Source organism: Chrysemys picta, chromosome 1 (assembly GCF_011386835.1).
Source record: "Chrysemys picta bellii isolate R12L10 chromosome 1, ASM1138683v2, whole genome shotgun sequence".
In the NCBI taxonomy this organism is placed as follows: Eukaryota; Metazoa; Chordata; order Testudines; family Emydidae; genus Chrysemys; species Chrysemys picta.
The window spans coordinates 346,456,452-346,469,584 of NC_088791.1; the positions used below are offsets into that span (position 1 = coordinate 346,456,452).

General features: G+C 53.9%; 1 protein-coding gene across 6 annotated transcripts in view; it reads right to left on the bottom strand.

The window, feature by feature from the left end:
- The window catches only part of LOC101952224 (beta-arrestin-1), a 173,398-nt gene that overhangs the window by 49,195 nt on the left and 111,070 nt on the right, over window positions 1-13,133 (bottom strand). The gene's annotated exons all lie outside the window — the stretch shown is intronic.

Consider the following 13,133-nt stretch of genomic DNA (forward strand, 5'->3'; position numbering starts at 1 on the left):
GGTGGGATGGGGCCTTCTCTGATGGATGAGACACGTTCTCTGGGATGGCACAAGAAGATATGATCTCTGCCCATGGTTTCTGGGGCGGGGGGAAGGAACATGGTCTGTGGGGTGGTGGGGTGGGATGTGATTTCTGGGATAGCTGTCTCTGGGTCATGGGTCAGGACATGTACTGCGCGGTGATGAGATGTGATCTCTGGCGTCGCCGGGCAGAGGGGTGGGACATAGTATCCAGTTTTAGGAGCAGCGCTTTGGTAACAATTCTTTAATAGATTTTAGCCTCTTTGGCCATCAGTGATCATTCACTGCCCCGTTTGTCATGGATGCTTTAGAATGACCAACAAGGAGCGTAGCTAATGAAGCCACTGTGCTCCTCTAGCCCTGGAGGTGGACACAGCAAGACCCACAATTTACTCTATATCTCTACACCCCTCTGCAGCTTGTCCTGGAACCCACAAGGGGGGAGGCAATTCTTGATTGAGTCCTGTGTGGAGTAAAGCATCTGGTCCAAGTGGTGAATTTATCTGAGCCACTCGATAATAGCGACCATAATGTAATTAAATTTAACGTTCTTGTATGTGGGAAATGCATAACAAACCCACTCCAATAGCATTTAATGTCAAAACAAAGAGGAAACTAATTAAATGGAAATTAGAATGAAAAGGAACAGTCATAAGGGTGAAACGCTTACAAACTGCATGAATACTATTTAATAACACCACAATAGAGGCTCAAATTAAAGGTATATTCCAAATTAAAAACAAAACAAACAAATGAAAATCAGCAAGAGGACCAAAAAATGCCACCATGACTAACCAGTAGAGAAAAAGAGGCAGTTAAAGGCAAAAATGCAGCCTTTAAAAATGTGAAGTCAGATCCTACTGAGGAAAATAGAAAGGAGCATAAACTTTGGCAAGTAAAAGTCTAATAAGACAGGCCAAGAAAGAACCTGAGGAGCAACTAGCAAAGGACACAAAAACTAACAGAAATAAAAAAAATGTAAGTACATCAGAAGCAGGACGGGGGCCAGACAGTCAGTGGGGCCACTGGATGATCGAGGTTCTAAAGGAGCACTCAAGGACGATAAGGCCATTGCGGAGAAGCTAAATGAATTCTTTCCATCTGTCGTCACTGCAAAGGATGTGAGGGGGATTCCCATAGCTGAGCCATTCCTTTTAGGTGACAAATCTGAGGAACTGTCCCAGATTGAGGTGTTTCTAGAGGAGGTTTGGGAACAAACTGATAAATTAAACAGTAATAAGTCACAAGGACAAGATGGGATTCACCCAAGAGTCCTGAAAGAACTCAGATATGAAATTGTGGAACTACTAACTGTGGTATGTAACCTATCACTTAAATCTGCCTCTGTACCAGATGATTGAAGGATAGTTAATGTGACATTGATTTTATAAAAAGGCTCCAGAGGCAATCCAGAGGCAATTACAGGCTGGTAAATCTAACTTCAGTAGTGGGCAAATTGGTTGAAACTATCGTAAAGAACAAAATTATAAGACATAGATAAACGTGATTTGTTGGGGAAGAGTCAATAGGACTTTTGAAAAGGGAAATCATGCCTCACCAATCTATTAGAATTCTTTGAGGGGGTCAAACATGTGGTCAAAGGTGATCTGGTGGATACAGTCCTATTCAACATATTCAGAAATTATCTGGAAAAAGGGGTAAAGAGTGAAATGGCAACATTTGCAGATGATACGAAATTACTTAAGATATTTAAGTCCAAAGCTGCCTGAGAAGAGTTAAAAAGGGATCTCAAAAAACTGGGTGACTGGGCAACAAAATAGCAGATGAAATTCAGTGTTGGTAAATGCAAAATAATGCACACTGGAAAACATAATCCCAACTATACATACAAAATTATGGGATCTAAATGAGCTGTTACCACTCAAGAGAGAGATCTTGGAGTCATTGTGGAAAGTTCTCTGTAAACATCCACTCAATGTGCAGCTGCAGTCAAAAAAAGCTAACAATGTTAGGACCCATTAGGAAAAGGATAGATAATAAGACAGAAAATATAATGCCACTATATAAATCCATGGTTTGCCCACACCTTGAATATTGCATGTAGTTCTGGCCACCCCATCTCAAAAAAGACATTCTAATTAGAAGAGGTGCAAAGACAGGCACACAAAAAAAGTGATTAGCGATGAGATGAAATAGTTTCCATACAATGAGAGATTAAAAAGACTAGGTTTCTTCAGCTTAGAAAAAAGACAACTAAGCGGGGATATTATAGAGGTTTATAAAATTTTGACTGGTGTGGAGAAAGTTAATAAGGAAGTGTTATTTGCTCCTTCGCATAACACAAGAACCAGGAGACACCCAATGAAATTTAGAGGCAGCAGGTTTAACTCAAATAAAAGGAAGTATTTCTTCACACAACACACAGTCAACCTATGGAACTCATTGCTACAGGATGTTGTGAAGGCCAAAAGTGTAACTGGGTTAAAAAAAGAATTAGCTAAATTCATGGAGGACAGGTCTATCAATGGCTATTAGCCAAGATGGTCAGGGATGCAATCTCATGCTGTGGGTTTCCATAAACCTCTAACTGGCAGAAGCTGGGATAGGATGACAGGGGAAGTGTGACTTGAAATTGCCCTGTTCTGTTCATTCCATCTGAAGCATCTGGCACCAGCCACCATCAAAAGGCAGGATACTGGGCTAGATGGACCATTGGTCTGACCCAGTCTGGACATTCTTATGGTCTAATCCAGGTCTAAACAGTCAACCCCAGGTCCCCCATTTGGCTGGATTGGCCAAGAATGAGCCATTAAAACCACTGGGTTTGCCAAATTTTCACCATTAGGGTCCTTAAGTAGGACAAGAATTAATATTATAAAGAAAATCCTCAGTGTTTTGTGAAGAGGTAAAGGACCCTACTCTGGGGAAGGTCTCTCCCTATGCTCCTCCTGGTTATTTATTGAATGATTTTCTTTTAATATACAGGATAACCCCATTAAACATGATAGCTTGTTTACGAGTTTGTGCCTGGGTCTTGTTTCCATTATGGTGCCTGCTTTCGGCTGCTGTGTATATCTGTTCCATGGGACAGTCCCTAAGTGCAGTTGAATCGTCCAGCTCTCGCCTGGTAGGATAGCTAGAATACTCCATGTTCAGTTACCCTCTGCTCAGTCCCGTTCCCACCAGCGGATGGTGGATGCTCTCTGGATCAGAGAGCTGTAGCTGTTTCCCTCATGTTGGGTCTCCTGATCATTTCCTAAAGGGGAGACCCGGATGCAATACAAACCTGAAACTCAAGCTTCATTGGATGAAAGGTTTTCTGATGCTATGGCAACCCGCAAATCAGTGTTTGCTATGAATTCCCCCTCCTTTGCCCGCCCCCACCCCCCCACATGCCTGGTGTGCGCAGGTTGTGAAGCTGCCACAACTCCCAGCTAAGGACTTTGTTCTTCGCCTCAAGCTGTAGAGGCAGATTTGCGTCGCTCTGGAGTTCTCAGGGTCAGTCTCTGGTGATGACCAAGATGGCAGTCGTTACATTACCAAGCCTTTGCTGAATGCAGCGTAAGTATCAAGCAAATCAATATAACACTCTGGGCCGGCACCGAGTTAGGTTTTGGGAGCAAGAGATGAAATTCATGGTTTCAAGCAGGAAACATCTGAGAGGCTCTGCGTCCATCATGCTTTCACCTCAGAACTAGGAAAAACGTGGCCATTTGGGCTGAATGTTGCCTCGATTTGGGGTTTATTTGGCGTTTAGCTAGGCAGATACTCTCCTCTCACGAGCTCGCATTCCCAAGGGCAATGATCATCAACATACGGTTTTCTAGACAGTAACCAGTCAGGTGCATCCAGAAACCCTGTTCGAGTTAATCTGCTTATTTTAAATGCATTAACAAGCTTGAGAAAATCCTCTGTTTGGCACAGCCGACTTGGTTAGCTGGGGCATCAGGCTGGATTCCTCATGTCTTCATTTGCCTGTGTTACATAGTTCCAGTTCTCCCTGTGGCCGAAGGAACGTCCCGCGGGAAGTCAGTTAGTCACCCCAGTATCTGCATGGGTGGGGTCTCTCTGGCTCCATCTCCAAAAGAAACCCGTGAGCAGGGAAAGCAGAAGGGCGAAGATTGGAATCAGTGTAATACGGCTGTCCAAGGGACCCTCTGAGACAAGCGATAAGATGTACATGCTGCCAACAGATGGTATCAGATAGCTTACAAGGTCATTTAGATGATCTGGAATACTGCAGCTCAACTTTGTATACATCACATCCATCTGACATGGCTTTAAAATAAGATTTACAAAGCCCCTAATAAATCCAGTGGTTTATACTTGTCGGCATCCGATTTTATCACGGTTTGGCCCCTAAGTCCTGCCTGGAAGACAATCATCTGCTTAAATGAGAAGTTCTGAAAGCTTAATTCCCCACACAGCACTGAAGAAAGAGATATGAGTCACCAGCGTTTGTGTCACAGGCTATGGTATGTTAGACCCATTGTCCATCTACATGGGAAGGACTAGGACACAGCAAACAGCTAGTAAGCCAGACACCTAGCAGTGCCCTAACCCTAATCCTAAGCGCTCCACCCCCATGCCCCTAACTGCATCCCTCCCCGTCCCAACCCCCCACACCTCCATCCCCCTCACTGCATCCCTCCCGTCCCAACCCCCCACACCTCCATCCCCCTCACTGCATCCCTCCCATGTCCCAACGCCCTGCACCCTCATCCCCCTCACTGCATCCCTCCCCGTCACATCCCCCCGCACCTCCCTCACTGCATCCCTCCCTGTCCCAACCCCCAACAACCCCATCCCCGTCACTGCATCCCTCCCCGTCCCAACCCCCCACGCCCCCATCCCCCTCACTGCATCCCTCCCATGTCCCAACCCCCCACGCCCTCATCCCCCTCACTGCATCCCTCCCATGTCCCAACGCCCTGCACCCTCATCCCCCTCACTGCATCCCTTCCCGTCCCAACCCCCCGCACCCCCATTCCCCTCACTGCATCCCTCCCCATCACATCCCCCTGCACCCCCCTCACTGCATCCCTCTCTGTCCCAACCTCCCACACCCCCATCCCCCTCACTGCATCCCTCCCATGTCCCAATGCCCTGCACCTTCATCCCCCTCACTGCATCCCTCCCCGTCACATCCCCCCGCACCCCCATTCCCCTCACTGCATCCCTCCCCGTCCCAATCCCCCGCACTCCCATTCCCCTCACTGCATCCCTCCCCATCACATCCCCCACACCCCCCTCACTGCATCCCTCCCTGTCCCAACCCCCCACACCCCATCCCCCTCACTGCAGTATATGTGCTAGTGCATGCCAGACGTGTACACATGAATATACGTGTGTATCTGCATGTAGGAGTGGGAGTCAGTTTCTACAGATTTATTGATATAGGTATCTGGACAGGTGCATTTCTGCGGTTGTGCTCTATGGATTTGTACTTGGGCTTCAGGAGTGGGCCTTTAATGGACCCATTGGAGCTGTGCTAATGTGTGGTCCTAACGGAGGGAGGGGATGGAGTGAGCAGGGATGGGGCCTCAGGAAGGGGTGGGGCCTCCGGGCAAGGGCGGGGCAGGGGCAATCGGTTTTCTGCTATTAGAAAGCTGGCAACCCTACCCCGGGCAAGCTTGACGAGACCTCTCCTTCTCATTACCTAGGTTTTCCTTTCCTGCGCAGCGCCCAGCCTCCCGGCAGCCGACCGGCAGCAAGCGCCCAGCTGCCAATCTCCCCGCTAACGAAGCTGGCGGCGGCTCAGAACCAGCTGGCCACCCGGCTGCTCGCTTTGTGCTGTGCTGTAAACATTTCCCGGGTGCCAGCTCCCCAGATGTGTCCGTGCCAAAGCGCGCCGAGATTGCCTGTGTGGCAGGATCCCCCAGGGGAGCCGCTCTCTAACCAGATGGCCCGGCTGTGTGCCAGCCAAGCAGTTACTCGCTGTGCACCACAAGGGATGGACTAAGACACCCAGAGCTGGGCTTAAACCATGAAGCTGCACTAGTCCCTAGGAGCGGGGGATGGGAAGGAGCAAGGCCGTGGTGCTGCCCCCTGCAGGAAGGGAAGGTGTCGACATGGCTGTCTCAGCTCTGGGCATGGGATTCGGAGGCCGCAAGGGGACTTGGTCTGAGGCGCCAGGCTGATGCCGCTGTGCCACTCTTCTGGCTCCCGTCCTTTGACTCAGCTGCTGGGCCGCGTCTGCTCCTCTCTGGGGGGCAGTTAAACGCTCATTATAATTAATAAAAAATGACTGCGCTGTAACGTGCTCCAGCCAGTCGGTAGCAGCACATGCAGCATCGCAGCTGAACCCACCACCCCCAGGAGAGACCCCGGGGGACTCCACCCATGAAAGCACAGCAGGGACGGGCAGCTTAGCTGGGCAGGGGCTTGTCACCGGTACTGGTCTGCAACTTGCTGTGCACACATGCTAAGCATCTCCATTAATGGCAGTGAGGATAGCAGCGACTAATACGGAGGCTCCAAACCTGAATGGGAAAGGGCACGACCGTCTTTGGCTGGAAGGGTGTAGCGCTCAGAGCACTTTGCACAGGGGATGAGCAGCATTACTACCCTCATGGTCCCAATGGGGAAACTGAGGCACAGAGCGGAGACGTGACTGGCCCCAGGGCCCAAAGGGAGACAGTGATAGAGCCATGAATATAACCAAGGCTCCCTTAACCAGTCTCCTTCCCTGGTGGGGCTGGGAATGGGTCACGGAGCCTTTGCCCTTCCCTGGCCGGAAGGGGCCGTAGACACAGAGCTCCGGTCCCCACCCAGAAGTCGTCACTCCAGCTCAGGGCGAAGGTGCAACAGCACAACAGCCTGGTGAGGAACACACAGAAGCCACTGCTCTCCAGAGCTCTCAATGCAGCACCAGTCCCCAGTGTGTCTAATACACAGCTATTCCTGGCTCTCCTCCTCCTCCGACCCAGCGGCCTTGACTCCTGCATGCCGCCCGGCTTCTCCCCTGGTCTATTCCAACAAGCGGCGCTGGCCCCCTCCTCTCACATCGCTCCTCCCTCCAGATTCCTTCACTGCCTCCTCCGGCCTTCCCCATCCAGCCCCAACACCGTCCCCTTCAGGCCTCCGCCCCCTTCTCCGGCCTTCCCCAGCCAGCCCCAACACCGCCCCCTCCAGGCCTCTGCCCCAGCCAGCCCCAACACCACCCCTCCAGGCCTCCGCCCCCTCCTCCAGCCTTCCCCAGCCAGCCCCAACACCGCCCCTCCAGGCCTCCGCCCCCTCCTCCGGCCTTCCCCAGCCAGCCCCAACACCGCCCCCTCCAGGCCTCCGCCCCCTCCTCCGGCCTTCCCCATCCAGCCCCAACACCGCCCCCTCCAGGCCTCCGCCCCCTCCTCCGGCCTTCCCCAGCCAGCCCCAACACCGCCCCCTACAGGCCTCTGCCCCAGCCAGCCCCAACACCACCCCTCCAGGCCTCCGCCCCCTCCTCCTGCCTTCCCCAGCCAGCCCCAACACCGCCTCCTCCAGGCCTCCGCCCCCTCCTCCGGCCTTCCCCAGCCAGCCCCAACACCGCCCCCTACAGGCCTCTGCCCCCTCCTCCGTCCCTGCTACCCTATCCCTTCTCCTGCTCTCACCCCCTCGCCTGCCCCTGGTGCCTGGAATTTCATCCCGCACTAAAGCCATCCCCCCCTCTCTGCAGTCAACTCCCTCCCCTCCAAGCTCAAGTCTTCCCAATAGAGACCAGCGCCCGCTTAGCCCCCAGGCCCCAGCCCTAGGACCAAGCTGCCCCAGGGATACCGGGGAGCGAGCCATACAGCGGGACAGTCCAAGGGCCAGCCCAGGGCTCTGTGGGGAGAGGCTGTGTGCATGGTCAGACCCTGCGGCAGGGGGTTAATCCAAACAGCCCCAGAAGGGCATCAAGGGCAAGGACAATGAGATTGAAAGGAAGGGAGCAGCCTGGCCTGGGAACATATAATCTCCTGGTTAATTCCATTTCCCTTCAGAGCCCTGGCCGCGCGTGGGCCCACTTGTCAGCCGCACTTGGAAGAAGAAGGTTGTAGAAACACATGCGATCGTTAGCAGCCCATAAAACGAGCCGTGTGACCGCGACGGGAGGTGCCAGGAGGCCTGTGCCCAGCTCTGTGGTACAGAATGAGGTCACCTACGCACGCTCCCAGCGCACAGTCCACCGGCTCTCCGCTCCGCAGGGAGAGGAAACGGGAAGGGCGTCCTACTGCCATGCGGAGTAACAGGCAGGGCTGATGAGCTGAGGCATGGCACAGGCATATGTGGCTGGCAAGGGCTGGATGACTACGGCCCAGTGAATTGCACGCTTAAGATTGTGGAAGCACCTGAGAACGGCAGGCGGGGGTCCGGGCCCCGCTGTGGTAGGTGCTGCTCACACACGTCCTGGCCCCACAGAGCTGACTGTCTCCATGTCAGACAAACCGGGAAGGCGGCAATGGAACCACGAGTAGGTACTACTGGGATTCAAACCCCCCACTGTAGACACTGCAACTCCCACTGGGAGGGAGGCACCTAAATACCACTGAGGGTCCGCGCTGTTGTCTTGTGGTGCCTCAGTTTCCCCTTAGTAAAATGAGGGTAGCGGTCCCTTGTCGTTTCGCCTGTTTCAGGCAGGGGCAGGCTCTTGCTACGGGTCTGCTCCGCACCTTGAGCAAGGCAGCTCCGATTCCGTTAGGGACTCCAGCAAATGCAAAGAAATGACCCCGCCACAGCGAACGAGCAGCGTCGGCGGTGTGCAAGTTCTGGCGGTGCTGCGTTCAACGCCCACCGAGGGTTTGATTCTGTCACCCACCGCCATAGCGGCTGGGCACCTTCCCTGTAAAATCAGTAGCAATAACAAAGAGCCTAGTGGCTTTCCAGGAGGCTCTGGCATCTGCCATGCCTCAGTTTCCCCCGTAACACAATGCTGGGGAGGGAGACAGTGAAGCAAGCCTGCTCAGGTTAATGAGCAGCAGCAGCCACATGCCCCCTGCTTAGCCATGCGGGGGCGACAAGCCCATGTTAGGACGGCTCTCGAGCCCTGCTTGGGCTGACGTAGTGTGGGCCAGTGGCTAGGACACTGGACAGGACTCAGGAGAGCTGAGTTCTATTCCCAGCTCAGCCTCTGCCCGGCCGCGTGATTCTGGACAAGTCACTTCCCCTCTGTTCACCTTCACGTTGTCGTCTGTCTTGTCTATATAGACTGGAAGCTCCTCTGGGCAGGGACTCCCACCCTGTGCATGTACAGAGCCTAGCACAATGGGGCCCTGATCATGGCGGGGGCCTCTGTCAGCTACTGTAAGACCGAGAACAGGAGAACAGGCTTCGTCTGGCAGCGCCTGGATGTTCCCGGGCAGGGTCAGTTTAGAATCACTGCCAGAAGAGCCTGGAATATGGCCCCCGGGGCCCTTCACAGACCTCAGCACGGGTCTGGGGTGGGTGACAGTTTGAGTCACGTCCTTGTTTACCTGGACAGGCTGGCTGCTGACCTGACGCCAAAAGGCTAGGCTCGCCCTCCTGTTCCCAGAGCCATCTGCGCGCCCCACATCATCTCCCCCCGGTGGGAAGGGAGCAGAGAGGATGCGCCGTGCATGCCCCGGGGAACTGATGCACACGGTTCCCGCTGCGCTGCAGACGCTGCCGCGATGAGTCACCCCCCCCCCCCCCCCCCCCCACACACACACACTTCATGAGCTGTTGAAATTCAGATCAGGCTTCCTGCGGCCGGCAGGCCCAGCCTGCTCTGCTCTGCCCTCTGGATAAGTGGAAGCAAGCAGGAGGGAGAGAGACAAGCTGTTCATCTGGAGACAGGGGAAGGGAGGAAGAAAACAGAGCTGGTTTCAATTCTAATGGTCTCCCAGCAGACCTGTGTTGCTTTAATTACAGGTGCTGCCCCAGCTTGCTTTGCATAAAGAGATCATTGGCCTGGATTACAAGCTCTTCCTTAGCAGCCGGCTCCACACGACTCTGCCATGAGAGAAGAGGACCGATGTTCGCTGCCAGCGTGGCTCCAATTAAAGCTGTGCCCTCAAGCGGCCTTCCGCTAGTCTCTGAGCTGCACTTTATCCCCGGCTGCGTCTTGCTGTCGGCAGCAGGTAGCCAGCTGCCTGGCACTGGCGGGATGGAGCATCTCCGCCAGCTGCCTTGGGACCCATTGCCCAGCACTGGCAGCAGTGGCCAGGGAGGCTGTAGGGCTGGCGGGGAGATCTGCAGAGGCTGACGGCCAGCTCCCAGCAGAGTCCAGCTTCACGTATTTGCCCGGAGGGACCCAGCTAGGCCTCAGCCGTGCAGACAGCACACAGAGTGCCCTGCTCCGCTCTCCACTGGAGTGACCCAAGCTGAGAGCCGTGTCTGGTGCCCAGCTGGCAAAGAGTACGGAACAAACTCCACGCTGGTGGGCAAGCCCAAGAGACGGCAGTGCCCCGAGATGTCCCGCTGCCGGTTCTGTGGGTCAAGCGACAGTATTCGGAGAGAGAATTATGGCCCTGATTTAAGGAAGTTCCTAGGAGTCTTTCCACTGACTTCAGTGGGCATTGTATCCCTGGTTCAACAGCCACCTGGGGAAAGGATCTCCTTCCCTGTTCAGGTCACAGGTCTCCATCCAACCCTGCTAAATGTTACGGGGCTTTTCTGTAAGGGCAGACGTAGCGCGGCGTCTTTGAGCACTGCTGATCCAGCTGATGTCCACTGGGGGCGCTGCAGCTACACGGCCTCATTCTCTCCCACACGGAGCTCTGCGTGGCAGGATGGGGGGTAGATGAGTGGATGGGGGATACATTTCCCAGGAGACGGACAGCTGAGATTCAATGTTACTATTATGTGCATGATAGTAGCACCTTGATCAAGAGCACTGTACATTCACAGCAAGAGATGGTCTCTGCCTTACAGACCCACGTCATACCCCCAGCTCTTCTCTGTAGCACGCGACAGAGCTCTCAAAGCCACCGCAGCAGTGGGCAAGTAGCAGCAATCCCATTGTACAGCTGGGGAAACCGAGTCACTTGGCCAAGGTCCCAGAGTGGGGTCAGGGGCAGAACTGAGGTCTCCCAGTACAACACCCTAGCCACAAGCCCACGCTGCCTTTCTAGGCACTCCCATTCCTGCTTTAGCTGAGAAAATACCGACGTTATGACTCAGCAGCTCAGAGGTTCATAAAGAGGCTAAAAGCTGGCTCCATCTGCAGCCAGGCCGAGGTATCTAGGCCCCAAGATGCATCTAATTCTCCCCATGTAGCCCCCCTAAAATATTTGTTCCTGTCTGCAGCAGCGTCCACGTATGGGACATTCTGTAGCAAAGCGCCCATTAAATCGCTCCGTCAAGTCTATCTTTGAGCCTCGCAGCATCCTTGTTTCCAAGGCTTACAGCTGGCGTGCGGGGTGAGCTCATGCTCCCTGCAGTTGTTAAGTCAGTTCCAGCTAAGCCCTGGGTTACACCAATTCCAGCAACACAGCTCCAATCGTATTTCACACTGATTGCACCCGCTTTAAGCGTGTGCTTTCTCTGTGAAGGCAGTAGGGCAGGAAATCAAACTGCCTTTCCTCGGGGCTGATAAAGGTACCACACACTTGCTCTGTGCCAATCCAAGCATCATATTTGATGACCACTACCTCATTGCAATAGGAACTCATAGAATATCAGGGTTGGAAGGGACCTCAGGAGGTCATCTAGTCCAACCCCCTGCTCAAAGCAGGCCCAATCCCCAGACAGATTTTTGCCCCAGATTCCTAAATGGCCCCCTCAAGGATTGAACTCTCAACCCTGGATTTAGTAGGCCAAGGTTCAAACCACTGAGCTATCCCTCACCCAAAGCTCAGCTGAGATCAGGGCCCCATGGTGCTAAGCACTGGGCCTACACATAGTAAGGTAGTGTCAACTCTTCAGGGGAGGAAGTAGCTAAATAGACAAGACGATGCAGGGGGAAATTGAGGCACAGAAAGGGGAAGTCACGGGGAGCACAGTAGGTCAGAACCAGGACTAGACCCTGGCTCTCCAGACTCCCAGCCCTGTGCCCTCATGACTAGACTGTGCTGTTTCATAGTCACTCCCCTCTGTTGGGCAGCACAGTCAGGGCCGTCCTTACTCATATGCAAAGTACGCAGCTGCGTAGGGCACCAGGAAATTTGGGGCACCAAATTTCCTGGTGCCCTGCGCAGCTGCGTGCTGCTCCAGCCCCTGTTCCAGCTCTTCCCCAGGGCCCCCGCCCCGCCCCCACTCCCCTGAGGACTCCAGAAGGGGTCGGGCCTGGCATTCACCGGTTCCCCCCTCCCCCCAAGCCTGGGAGCCAGGGGAGTGGAGCAGGCTGGGGCCGGGACACTCCACTTCCCGCAGGAAGTGGCCAGCCCCACTCCCCACCATTCCCCACAGAGGCCTGAGGCCAGAGGTCATCCCCAGCCGCTCCCTCCTGCAGAGGCTTGGGGCTGTGTAGGGCACCAAAATAGCTAGTGATGGCCCTGAGCACAGTTGCCAACTTTCACGCGGTAAATAAGGACCCGACTTTCACAATAAGCCAAAAATCAGGCTAATCCCATTTCACAACAAGCCAATCCCTAAGAACCCCAACACTTGATGTGACTAGATCCCCCCGGCGTGCAGTCTGGGACTGTGGTGGGTCCGCTGTGCACCCCGACTCTCTTCCCCCTTTGTCCCCCATTGCCGGGAGCCAATCAAAAAAAAAAAGAAGCAACAAGTTACAAGCCAAACACTAGCCAACAAACAGCTCACAAGGCAATTAAGCCAAAACCAAGCCCAATTTCTGCATTTTTTCCGCGGGTTTGGCATGTCTGGCGGGCAGTGCATTTGAGCCCCCTGGTGGTCAGAAGGGTGCTGTGCATCCTGAACAGTAACTCTAAGGCACCGCTGCATTAACGTACATCTTTTTCCAGCTCCTTGGTGAGCAAGCTGCAGCAGCTAAGCCTTCCTCGCCTGTGGGTGCCGGTAGGTATAAGGGAGTCTGAATGGGCATAAGAAGGAGCTGTGACTGACAGGGGTCTCAGGATCACACAGCGATTAGTCGATAGGTACGGCGTGGATGGTACGGTTGCACATACACGCAAGGAGCGTACATAACAGAAGAGGTTTCTGAGTAGAAGCGGTTTCTGCTGCTCCTGTAACTCAAGCACTCAAGGCACTTGGAGTGCTGGAGGTCCTAGGTTCGAATCCTGCTGTCAGCCCAAGAGGGGGTTGCTTACGCT